The following is an 11,928-nucleotide window of genomic DNA, read 5'->3' as shown; positions in this document are numbered from 1 at the left end:
GTACATTTAAACACCACTGCCTATAGTCATGAATCGATACTCGTTTAGCTGGCGTTGACTTGAAGCACTCATGACAAGGACACGCCGGCTCGCCTTAGCGTGAGTCCTTAGTGGTCATGGGCCTAAGAAATTATTTTAAAGCAAAGTTGTTCTTGGTCGAGCCTTTCATGTCCGGGGTCGGTGGTAACACTTGTGGGCATCATAAACGGGTATGTGCCACAGACATTGGGTAAATCTCACTACTCAAAAATTAAGGCGACAGTTAGCCCAAAAAAGGGGTATGTGGCACAGAAATATGTCCGGACTATCAGGAAACTATCATCATCGTAAACGCGTATGAGCCACAGAAACTGCGTAAATCCCACTACACACAGCTTCCATTAAAAAGGAAGACGGCAACAGTTAGCCCGACAAATGGTGTGCGCGTTAACACAGTCGCACCAATGTCACGTGACGCTTTGTGGTTATAAAAGATGGTGGCTATACTACCACCTCAGTGCTTAAGGAAGAGTGTTTAATAAAGAGCAGTGACACAATATATCGGAACTTCTTAAGCGAAGGCTTCTTTGTAAACCTGTGCATAACAGTGGTATGGTCAAGATGCAATAAACTATACTACCATCACAAAGCATAACAAAGAGTGTTTAATGAAGAGCAGTAATACAGCATATCTGAAAGACTTGCAAAACATAGAAATGCGATAGCTTGACGAAGGGAAGGCAACCAGCCTCGCTGTTTCATCAGTGTCCGCGAAGCAGAGCTGGTTGAATTTTTCTATATCAAATTTCGTGCTAGTGCCAACAAAATGACATCACTTGTTTACCGAATATTGTATCACATCCGCTTTATGTTTTGTTCCCACGGAAATGTTCCCTCCTCTCACAGATGGCGTTAAGCCACATGAGCAGCTGAATGAGCCCCATTAACTGAACGTATGGGCTCCTATGGAAGTTTCGCTACCCGTTACATTTACCTTGAAAGCGCCGTAGTTCCTGATAAACTTTAGGTTGACGGTCAACATTCACGGTTTTTTCGCTTCAAGCACAGTTGAAAGCGCTGAAGTATGGCAGCGCATCAGCACAGTCAAGTGGTTTTATTTCCTATTTCGCGAGCTTTCCTTAAACGTCGGACAAAATCACCACGCACAGTGTCCGTTGCCACAAGAGTTTGGGTCTGTCGTTTTGGAATGTCTTCCGCAACGTAAAGAAACGCACTTGGCCCTAAAGTGAACATTTAAAATGTTCCATATCTGATCTTAGTTATTTAACCAATTAAATACAATATAAAAAAAATTCGGCAGATCCCAGGTGTTGTGGGAATCAGTTTCATGCGAAGCAATCAGCGAGCACTTCTATGCTGCATTTTTTGGCTTGGAGCCAAGCGTTACGAGGTCATTCGACTTGTTTTTGTAATTGTACCAGCTGTGGGCACATCGTAAGCTTACCAGGCACGTCGACAACACTCGCGTTCAAAGGGTCACTTATGGTGCGACGTAACGTCAGCCCTCACGTTAGAGTAGATACGTCAGTATTATCAAAATTAAGTGCACTTTATGGCGCAATCATGTGAATATCATACGTAACTTTCGTTAATGTATTCCTCTGGGGCCGAGCAATGCTTCAATATAGCTTCCTGAAACGTAGCAATACAAATGTAATATTTATTGCACTGCTATAAAGGCGGATCCAACACTGGAACCATAGACGTTAATCTGATATGACGCCTGTATCGTAGGAGTACTAGGTAGTGTACATATGTACTCCAAAAAGACTCCTTTTGAGAGGTAACATCATTCGGAGTAATGTGCTGTGAGCCACATAAAAAAAATGTCGCGAGGCACCGGTGCAATTCGAACTCACGATCTCCTGTTTACTAGACAGGCGCTGTGACCAACTAAGCCAAGGCGCCGCCTGAAAGACTCCTTTTCAGAGGTAACATCATTCGGAGTAATGTGCTGTGAGCCACATAAAAAAAATGTCGCGAGGCACCGGTGCAATTCGAACTCACGATCTCCTGTTTACTAGACAGGCGCTGTGACCAACTAAGCCAAGGCGCCGCCTGAAAGACTCCTTTTGAGAGGTAACATCATTCGGAGTAATGTGCTGTGAGCCACATAAAAAAATGTCGCGAGGCACCGGTGCAATTCGAACTCACGATCTCCTGTTTACTAGACAGGCGCTGTGACCAACTAAGCCAAGGCGCCGCCTGAAAGACTCCTTTTCAGAGGTAACATCATTCGGAGTAATGTGCTGTGAGCCACATAAAAAAAATGTCGCGAGGCACCGGTGCAATTCGAACTCACGATCTCCTGTTTACTAGACAGGCGCTGTGACCAACTAAGCCAAGGCGCCGCCTGAAAGACTCCTTTTCAGAGGTAACATCATTCGGAGTAATGTGCTGTGAGCCACATAAAAAAAATGTCGCGAGGCACCGGTGCAATTCGAACTCACGATCTCCTGTTTACTAGACAGGCGCTGTGACCAACTAAGCCAAGGCGCCGCCTGAAAGACTCCTTTTCAGAGGTAACATCATTCGGAGTAATGTGCTGTGAGCCACATAAAAAAAATGTCGCGAGGGCACCGGTGCAATTCGAACTCACGATCTCCTGTTTACTAGACAGGCGCTGTGACCAACTAAGCCAAGGCGCCGCCTGAAAGACTCCTTTTCAGAGGTAACATCATTCGGAGTAATGTGCTGTGAGCCACATAAAAAAAATGTCGCGAGGCACCGGTGCAATTCGAACTCACGATCTCCTGTTTACTAGACAGGCGCTGTGACCAACTAAGCCAAGGCGCCGCCTGAAAGACTCCTTTTCAGAGGTAACATCATTCGGAGTAATGTGCTGTGAGCCACATAAAAAAAATGTCGCGAGGCACCGGTGCAATTCGAACTCACGATCTCCTGTTTACTAGACAGGCGCTGTGACCAACTAAGCCAAGGCGCCGCCTGAAAGACTCCTTTTCAGAGGTAACATCATTCGGAGTAATGTGCTGTGAGCCACATAAAAAAATGTCGCGAGGCACCGGTGCAATTCGAACTCACGATCTCCTGTTTACTAGACAGGCGCTGTGACCAACTAAGCCAAGGCGCCGCCTGAAAGACTCCTTTTCAGAGGTAACATCATTCGGAGTAATGTGCTGTGAGCCACATAAAAAAAAAAAGTAAAAAGAAATGTCGCGAGGCACCGGTGAGATTCGAACTGACGATCTCCTGTTTATTAGACAGGCGCTTTAACCAACTAAGCCACAGCGCCGGCGCGAGCACTTCTTTGCAGAGATCGGATCAACGGTAGGGGGCCTCCTGCGATTACAGCTTTAAAATACCTGCACAAATGGGTAAGTACTTTTTGTTGAGCAGAGCCGCGGTCACGTGTGAACGGGATGCGTGCTTTGCGACCGAAATTAGTGTCTCCTACGCTGAGCTGACATTTGTAAGGACAAGTGAGTTTTGCTGCGACCGGTGAGGCTGAATCTTCCGTGCCATGTTAGTAATAAGACTCAGTGTCGGCAAGCAGATATATTTTGGTCATTGCGGTATTTTCCAAACGAAATGTTTCTTATAACACTTGTTGCCCAGATGATATTTTTGGACACAATTAATTTATTTGTGTAATTACGAGTATGATACATTAGGAATTATCTCTCATGTTCGTAACAACTTACTGAACTGGCGAGAAAACTGAATGCGCAAATTTGTCTCTTGCAGGTGTAAGCTTAAGGTTCAGCGTAATGTCCATGATATTCAACGCTCAGAATATCGTGGTAGTCTGTGTAAAAAAATAATAAAACGAAAAGGAGCCACCGATTTTTTTTTTTTTTTTCATTTTGTGTGACTGCATATTCGGGAAGCCCCTGAATACATTGCGTAGGTAATACTACATTCACAAGTTCGCTCTAGTAGACAAGGTACGTTAGATAATATGCTTATCAGGTTCTTCCAAAAAGGTTTTTGTCATGCACAATATGGCTTTGATAAGTATGTCTTACAAAAAAATTTTGAGTATGCCAGAGTACTCTGGCACCATTTCTATACAGTATAAACCATTGAAAATCTTGTAATGACTCAACTCCTTGCTGTAAGTTTTACTTTTAATAATATTGAATTGCCTTGTGGCATTTCATTTGCTTCTTTTTATATGGCTCACTTGCGCTGGTGTAAATTGTCCCATACAAAGAACTGCCGTCCAGTTTTTCAATTACGAAACTAATATTACAAGGTCCCTAATGCGTTCACCTAAGACGACTCGAAGGCGAAAGTCACCTTTATTTCTTCGCAGTCTTCGCTCCTCCACCCCTCTCCGAAAGCTTTCTGCACCTCGCCTAGTTTTTCACTGCCTCCATGATTGGCCCACCTTTGACCAAGCGACGATTGCCATGTGATGGCGTCTTCATGTGACGTCACGTTATATGACGTTCTAGTGGCGTTATGGCAGCGTCACAAATTTTGGAGACCTGCAACGTCATGATGACGTCATATGGTGACGTCCTCGCGGTATGATAATCATTTGCATTGCATGTGTTGACGCCGATAGCGACGTTCAATTTTCGCGTTTGATGAGCAATCTAAGGCTTCCGTTTAATTAAAGAGTGCTTATGAATGAGTCGTTTCAGTAATACTTTAGCTGAGGGAGAGTATGTCCGCGTCGATGTAGAGATCGTGTGCCAACACTAAAGGTCACTGTCATTGAATATTTAAAACAACCTGTACTGTGTCAAAAACAAAGAAGAACACCCTGCGTGTTTATACATCCCAAAACCGTAAATATTGAAAGGACGCAACAAATGTTTGTTTTTTAACAAACAATCTTGTACCTGCTTTTCAACTGCATCGCGCAACTAAAATGAGCTTTACGTGCGCAGGACATATTTCCGCTCAATATGTTCTGGAAAGGTACTTTGGACGTATGTGTAATCTTACCGTAATTTTTGGAGGGGAATCAGATGATATTACCAAATGAGATAATGATCAACCAGAAAAACGAATAAAAAAAAACTGACTCCGTCGAGCCGGATTCGAACCAGCGACCTATGGATGTCCGCCTGAGTAACACCTCTACAGTCCACCGCTCTACCAACTGAGCTATCGACGGAACGGAGTTAGGAACGCCGCAAGCTTCTTATCAAGGGCTCCCCACGCCGCGTCGCCTACTTCACTGAGGCGTGGCGAGCGCCCGCTCTGAAACTGGTTCAGGCGCACTGAGGAAAGCTTGGCGCGTGAGCAGCTCTAATTAAACTGCGCATTCTCTTCCACGTTTCAGCTGAAATCGCTGTAAGTACAACAATAATGAGATGGTCAACATTACAGCACCAGTTCAATTCAGTTTTGTACTAAAAATGACATCTGAGAAGTGGTGCTCGACTGGTGACCAGGAGAACGCGGGATCGAATCCCGACCGCGGCGGCCGCATTTTCGATAGCGGCGAAAACGCTTGAGACCCGTGCGCTTAGATAAGGCGCACGTTAATGAACCACAGCCGGTCGAAATTCTCGGAGCCCTCCAATGCGGCGTCTCTCGTAATCAGACGCTTGAGCTTCGCCTTCCAGAGTATAGAACGCGATAGCATAATCGAGCCCCGTGCGCATAGCCTTCTCAATTACTAGCCTAGTTTCGGTTCTCGGTGGATGCCTGAACCGTGCTGCAAGGAACCGAACGTGTCTGCGCGTAACATTGGTCGTTTCAAACTACCCTAGAATGCCTACTGCAATTACAGTTGCGCAGTTGTTCACTTTTTTATTCTTTTCTGCTGTATATTAATAATATGTCTGAGCGCTCTGTAACGGGAGGGCCTTTAAGACGCCCACTCGTTGAGGACTTGACATGTTTTCACGTCTGGCGCAGTGTTACGCTTCTGCCACGCCATATTACATGCGTTAAGGAGACTCTTTGGCTGCATGACACTCATATAGTGCTTTTTTTCCGAAGCAGTTTCAAGCATTGGCGTGGCTCTGTGGTATAACACTTGCTTGCCACGTAGAAGGCCTAGGTTTGGTTCTGACTGTAACCGAAAATTCTTATAATTTGTTTTAATTGCAACTGTCTCGAGTTACAACGCTGATTTTTCGCTCACAGCCAACGACGCCGACACCGAAATTCCTGCGAAACGAGCTCTTTAACACTATCGCGTTAAAATTACTGCTGAAACACTGCCTACAGGTAGAGGTATAGGTTTCACCGAAGCTCAAACGTGCGGCCCTGGTGTTTATAAAGACATGGTTAATCGCGAGGGTTCATTAAATTATTTCGCTGTTATTGGTTACGCCTGTCCACAAATCTTAATTGGTGTCGGCCGCCAGTGTGCTGCCTTCTTTCCGTTTAGGGGAGCAGTGGTGAGTAGTAGGGCTTGCCCCATTTCTGTAGCACATACGCGCTAGGAGCTTTTGCTTACAAGTATAGGATGGCAAATTTTGATTTCATATAGACCATATGCCACTCCGCTATAAACCAGCAGTCGTATAAGTCTTCTGACTTCCTAGATGAACCAGTGATGATACACTTAGCGCTATGTATGTAGCATGTTTGCTCTCTACATAACACGTGACCAATATTTACGCATGCGAGTTTACTGGAAAGGAGTGTGCAGCCATTTTGGGGCCATTTCCAGCGTAACATGCCTCCGTAATTGTGTCGTTTTCTCTAGTCGATGTTAACTTAGATTCTCATTGAAATCAGTATAAGTGCACTTTAATCCGCTCTTCATTTTTGGATTGTGCGATGTCGTCGGCGATCGTCTCGAGGCGCACGCTAAAACTGCTCGCACGGCAGGCATACATGAAATACTGGAATTTTATCCTCAGTTTAAAGCGGTCATAAACGAACCCTCGGCTTGGTGAAAAAACGCATCCTGCGGAAAACAGACACAGCCATGAACAGCTCAGCGAAATCTTGCGTTCGCGTGCGGCACTGAGGGGTGTTTAGAAGCAAAGCGCTAAGTTGCACTTTCTAAGACGCCTTCTTTTCATATGCAGGCTTGTGCTCACTCTGTTCGGGGCTGCCGGCGCCTCCTGTCTGGGGTGAAACAACAGGTAGTGTTCATGCAACATGAATCAAGAGCGGCGTTTGGGTAAGACGCGCTACTTGTGCCGGGGTGTCACCACGTGCCGGCGACGCGTTTCTGCTGACGTTGCGCAGTAGGCACACTTGAGAGCATAGGAATCTCAACGGGAATAAAGAGATCGCGTTTCATCACGCACACTCAAGGTCACGAAGAGCGCTTACATAACTTCTTTCTCACGTGCCATTCCTCCGTGTGTAGATTGCAGTCGGGACTAGAGAAGAGAAAGCGCTTATAGCCTGAGACAACTTCCTGTAACTCCGCTCGTTCCTGATGGATTCCAGAAATGTTTGCGGTAATCGATTCACGACACAATAAACTCCGATACCGAGGTCATTCGGTGATAACTTGGAAAAGAGTTTCAGGACCTCTCAAGGCTTAGCGAAAGGTACTTTCATCCAGAAAGTGACAGGAGAGCAGCGACGGCGTTGTCAATTATTATTCTGAAAATAGTATGCGATGCGTGCCGGGCTGCCCGTTGCTTGAACGTAGGATTACAAGAGCATGACGCATGTAATGGCACAAAATAAATAAATGAGAGCCATTCCACCTTGTGAGGGTGCTGACCATCGAAGCCGCTTAGCACTCGATTACAGATGGGACACAGAATTTCGAAACAATGGCCGATCACATACCATGCAACTAAAAATATGTGTCCAGAAAGTCCGTCTGAATTCAACATATATTCCTTAAGGATTTCGTTTTCGGCAGCATGTTACTTGCGCCTTTTTCCCGCGTTCTCCGTTTAGCGACAAAAGTCGTCTTGTCGGGCTTGCTCCATACGCTTGGCGTTTCGTGCGCGATCGTAGATGGTGTTTGCTGCCCCCGTGTGTTCGCTTCTTTATTTTCTGTGGGCAGGTGGTGATCGATGATACTTGCCAAATTTGTGTGTCACGTGAGTTTTTGTTGACATACAGCGAGACTGCATGGAACCCTAGCCATTTCAGAGGAAGGAGGTTCTCTCATTACACTGTGCTCACTGAAGGGCCAAAATATATTTCGAGGAGCAAGGGGTTCTGGCATTAAGCCTGATACTACTTCCTAAATAAATAAATAAATAAATAAATAAATAAATAAATAAATAAATAAATAAATAAATAAAGGCGTTACACTTGTTCTTCGTAGGCCGAGGCACATTAACTTCGGCAGAGACGTGTCGGTGCCTTAATTCAGCCAAACCTACAGAGCGCTTCTCATAGGGCTGGTCATATATGTGTCACCAAATTAAAGAAAACATCGTTGCGAATCGAACGTTGTAATTTTAGGCTACTCACCATCAGCGCAGTGCAAATGAAGGAGTACCCTTCGGAACAACGCTAGCCTAAGGTGAATCAGTTATTTCACATTTCTTAAACTGAAGCTAACCCCACCTCTTCAAGGCATCTGTCATTATTGTGTGACTTAATTTTAAAAGTAATGGTGCCAAGCAACACTGGGATACTTTAATTTTATGGGAGACATAAGTCTCTTTTGATAAGTGCTTCGTGTGAGCAGCCTCTAAACTCCATCTGTGTAGGCAACAACCTAGTGATTTCGTTGCTTTATTTTCTTGCTTGCTTGAAGCAGTACAAGGGGGAAAAACGGGGATGTAAATTTTGCGAATACAAACAGGATCAACGCTTGTAAATAATAGCCGAAGAAACTTCATGGCAGTTGAATATCGAACTTTTTTTTTTTTTGCTGGAACATCTAAATTTAAGTGCCGAGTGAATTATCCTTACCAATTGAGAGGGACCGAAGAATTAGACAGTGAATTGAACGGACTCTGTGTTAGATATGTTCAATGTGTCAGTGGATTTTGTGTGGATGTTGAAGATTTGATTTATCAAGGCGAAAGTCTTGGGTGTGTGTCTTGAAGGTCCCCTTGGAGAGCCTTGACGCGAATTGCTCGGGGAAGGCAGGAAAAAAACCCCTCCGGATATGCGCGAGGAAGCAGCTGTGAGCAAGTGGCAGTAAAATATTATGAACTCCCAGTTTCCCTTAAGAGCGAAGCAATAAATGCGATATCAACAAATTGTCACGTTATACGAAGTAAAGCTAGCGACAAACTCTTTTAGATCAAGCTAGCGTAACGGCCTCGAGCGCACAATGAGCGTGGCATGTAAATCATGCCGTCACGTTATGTATGCCATTATTTTCATGTTAGAACCTGTGATTTATGTTCTTCATATAGACACGTCAAGCAATACTAATTTTGGTGTATATCAAGCGAGCGAACGGGCCGCGAGAGCTCCATGAACATGCCGTGTAAATCATCGTCTACATGACATGCATGTCATCATTTTCTTGTTACTACTTGTCACTTATATTCGCCATACAGTCGCGTCACGCAATACAAATTTTGGTGTTTATCAAGCTAGCGAAACGGCCGCGAGCGCACCATGATCGTGGCGTGTAAGTCAGGCCGTACATGGCATACATGTCATGATTTTAATGTAACCACCTGTCATTTATCTTCGTGATAAAGTCACGTCACGCAGTACCAATTTTGGTTTCTATCAAGCTAGTGAAACGGCGGCGAGAGCACCATGAGCGTGGCATGTAAATCATTCCATACATGACATGCATAATTTTCATGTTCCCATCTGTCATTTGTGTTCGTTATACAGAAATGTCTCGGCTATACCAATCTTGGCACACATCCATTTAATTAAACGGCTCCTAGCGCTCCGAGACCATGTCATGTAAATCATGCTGTACATGGCATGCCTGTCATTATTTGCACGTTAGGACGTGTCATTTATGTTTGTCATATCGTGTCACGCCGTACCAATTTAGGTATATATCAAGTTAACGAAACCGCAGCAAGAATACTAATACCGTAGGATGTAAATCATGCCGTTCATGACATGCTTGTCATGATTTTCATGTTATGACCTGTCATTTATGTTCGTCATACCATCATGTTATGCCAAACCAATTTTGGTATATATCCCAGTAACGAAACGGTTAGGAGAGCACAAAGTCGAGCACAGTGGGGCAATGAAGAAAGTTTATACGCATTTATTCACTCCTTCTCCCGTCTTTCTGACGGTAACCTGATCACATTTACTAACGAAAGTTGTGTCCGTAGCTAAGAAGCTTTGAACGTAACGCTTTCCTTTGCTCGTACTATATATATTATACTACTAAACACAATTTTTTTTTTTACGTGCAACACATGGAACTTTGGAATTCCCTCCCTGGTAGCATTCGCTCCTTACCACTAAATATTTTATAGTTGCAATTGAGGAGTACCTGAGATGTTAATTACTTCCTTTGGATTATTGTTCTCTTGTGTGTGCTTGCTTTAGCATTTGTAGTATTTTCTTGCATTTTTTGTATTCTCTGGCATTATATAACGTCCTATTCCTGCTATAGCCCCAAATGGGGCTGCGGTACGTGTAAATAAATAAATTAATTAATAAATAAATTCTCAATTAAATTTTGCTTTTTAAATGCTGAAAAATAACAGCACTTCCTTCTTAGATGTTTTTGTTTCTTTCGAATGAAGTGAACATGCTTGATGAGAATATACCCCCAGGTCTGAGAAAGGCATCCTGTGTTAGGAAATGTCTCTCGTTTTTTTCGCGCTGGGTACATACTATGAACTCAGAATTTGCATTAGGCAGTAGAGGGTTTGAAAATTGGGTACCCAAGGTCCGTTGGGTACGCTGCTCTTGCGTTCGGACGATCAGCAGAGTTTGAGAATTGGGTCAAACGCAGGCGAAGCTAAAATTACGCGATACGCGGCCATACTGCGTTGTGGCGCTGGCGACACAAGACGCCTTGGGAACCCACACTAGTTTTCGATTTTTGGGCCTTTGGTCAACGCAAGCGCTAGAGCCCAAGAGTGCCTTGGGTTATGCGCATCCCCCAAGCTCATTTGGGCCAGTTCTCAAACTCTCTAATATCGTAATCATCCGTGAATTCTTTCGCCCTGCTTTCAAGTAATTCAAGTTGAGTATGAACAAACCAGTTTGAAAGAAGCTTATGTGCATTTGTCATGACCGCGCATTTGTGAATGCAATCTGCACGCCTTTGAATTCAGAGGTTTCCGCAAAGTGAGACAATGGAAGAAAGAAAGAAACCAGTCAGTGGTTCCTATTTGTCTGGCGCATGAAATGCCATGGTCATCTGAGCGTTAACGTCATGAACCACACTGCAACGTGTTCCCCGAACAGAACTCTATGCGGATTGTTTTCGTCATATACAGAAGTCCTCCTGTGCGGATTTTGGTATATAACAAATAAAAGAGATGACCACGAAAGCGCCATACTTAGGCGCTAGATAGATAGATAGATAGATAGATGATAGATAGTTAGATAGATAGATTAGATATAGATGAGATAGATAGATTAGATAGATAGATAAGATAGATAGATAGATAGATAGATAGATAGATAGATAGATAGATAGATAGATAGATAGATAGATAGATAGTAAGAATAGATAGAGAGATTAGATAGATAGATAGACTTAGATAGATAGAGTGGAGATAGATAGATAGATAGATAGATAGATAGATAGATAGATAGATAGATAGAGGTAGATAGAAACAGTCAAAGTGCTTTTGGGTTACTGAAGAAATGCTTCGCACTTAATGTAGGTAAGGGCCTAAAGCCGTATTTCGTGGTGCAGCCAACACCGGGTTAGTTTGGCCCTCATTGGGGCGTACAGATGCCGTAGCATCGGTGCAGCCAATAATACTTTCAGTTTCGTGCATTTGCTTCGCATGCCAGCCACTTATTCCGGTCGCCAAGCAGTCTTCCGGTTTGTACGTGACCGCAATTATTCGCTTCACAACATACCTCGACCGGTAACGGAGGAGTTGCAATGTGTGAATGACAGCATTCTGCTCGCGACCGATACCAACGCTGAAAAGGCCTCCCTTCGTC

General features: G+C 44.1%; 2 non-coding genes across 2 annotated transcripts; both read right to left on the bottom strand.

Moving 5' to 3' along the window:
- Positions 1-3,179: 3,179 nt before the first annotated feature.
- Trnai-aau (transfer RNA isoleucine (anticodon AAU)) lies at positions 3,180-3,253 on the bottom strand. The gene has a single exon. It is a non-coding gene; the product is annotated as a tRNA-Ile (tRNA).
- Positions 3,254-4,997: 1,744 nt separating this feature from the next.
- On the bottom strand, positions 4,998-5,089 carry Trnay-gua (transfer RNA tyrosine (anticodon GUA)). The gene is given in 2 exon segments: positions 4,998-5,033; positions 5,053-5,089. It is a non-coding gene; the product is annotated as a tRNA-Tyr (tRNA).
- Between the last annotated feature and the right edge of the window lie 6,839 nt (positions 5,090-11,928).

Source organism: Rhipicephalus sanguineus, chromosome 6 (assembly GCF_013339695.2).
Source record: "Rhipicephalus sanguineus isolate Rsan-2018 chromosome 6, BIME_Rsan_1.4, whole genome shotgun sequence".
Classification (NCBI taxonomy): Eukaryota; Metazoa; Arthropoda; class Arachnida; order Ixodida; family Ixodidae; genus Rhipicephalus; species Rhipicephalus sanguineus.
This window is presented reverse-complemented; position numbering and strand designations above follow the sequence as displayed.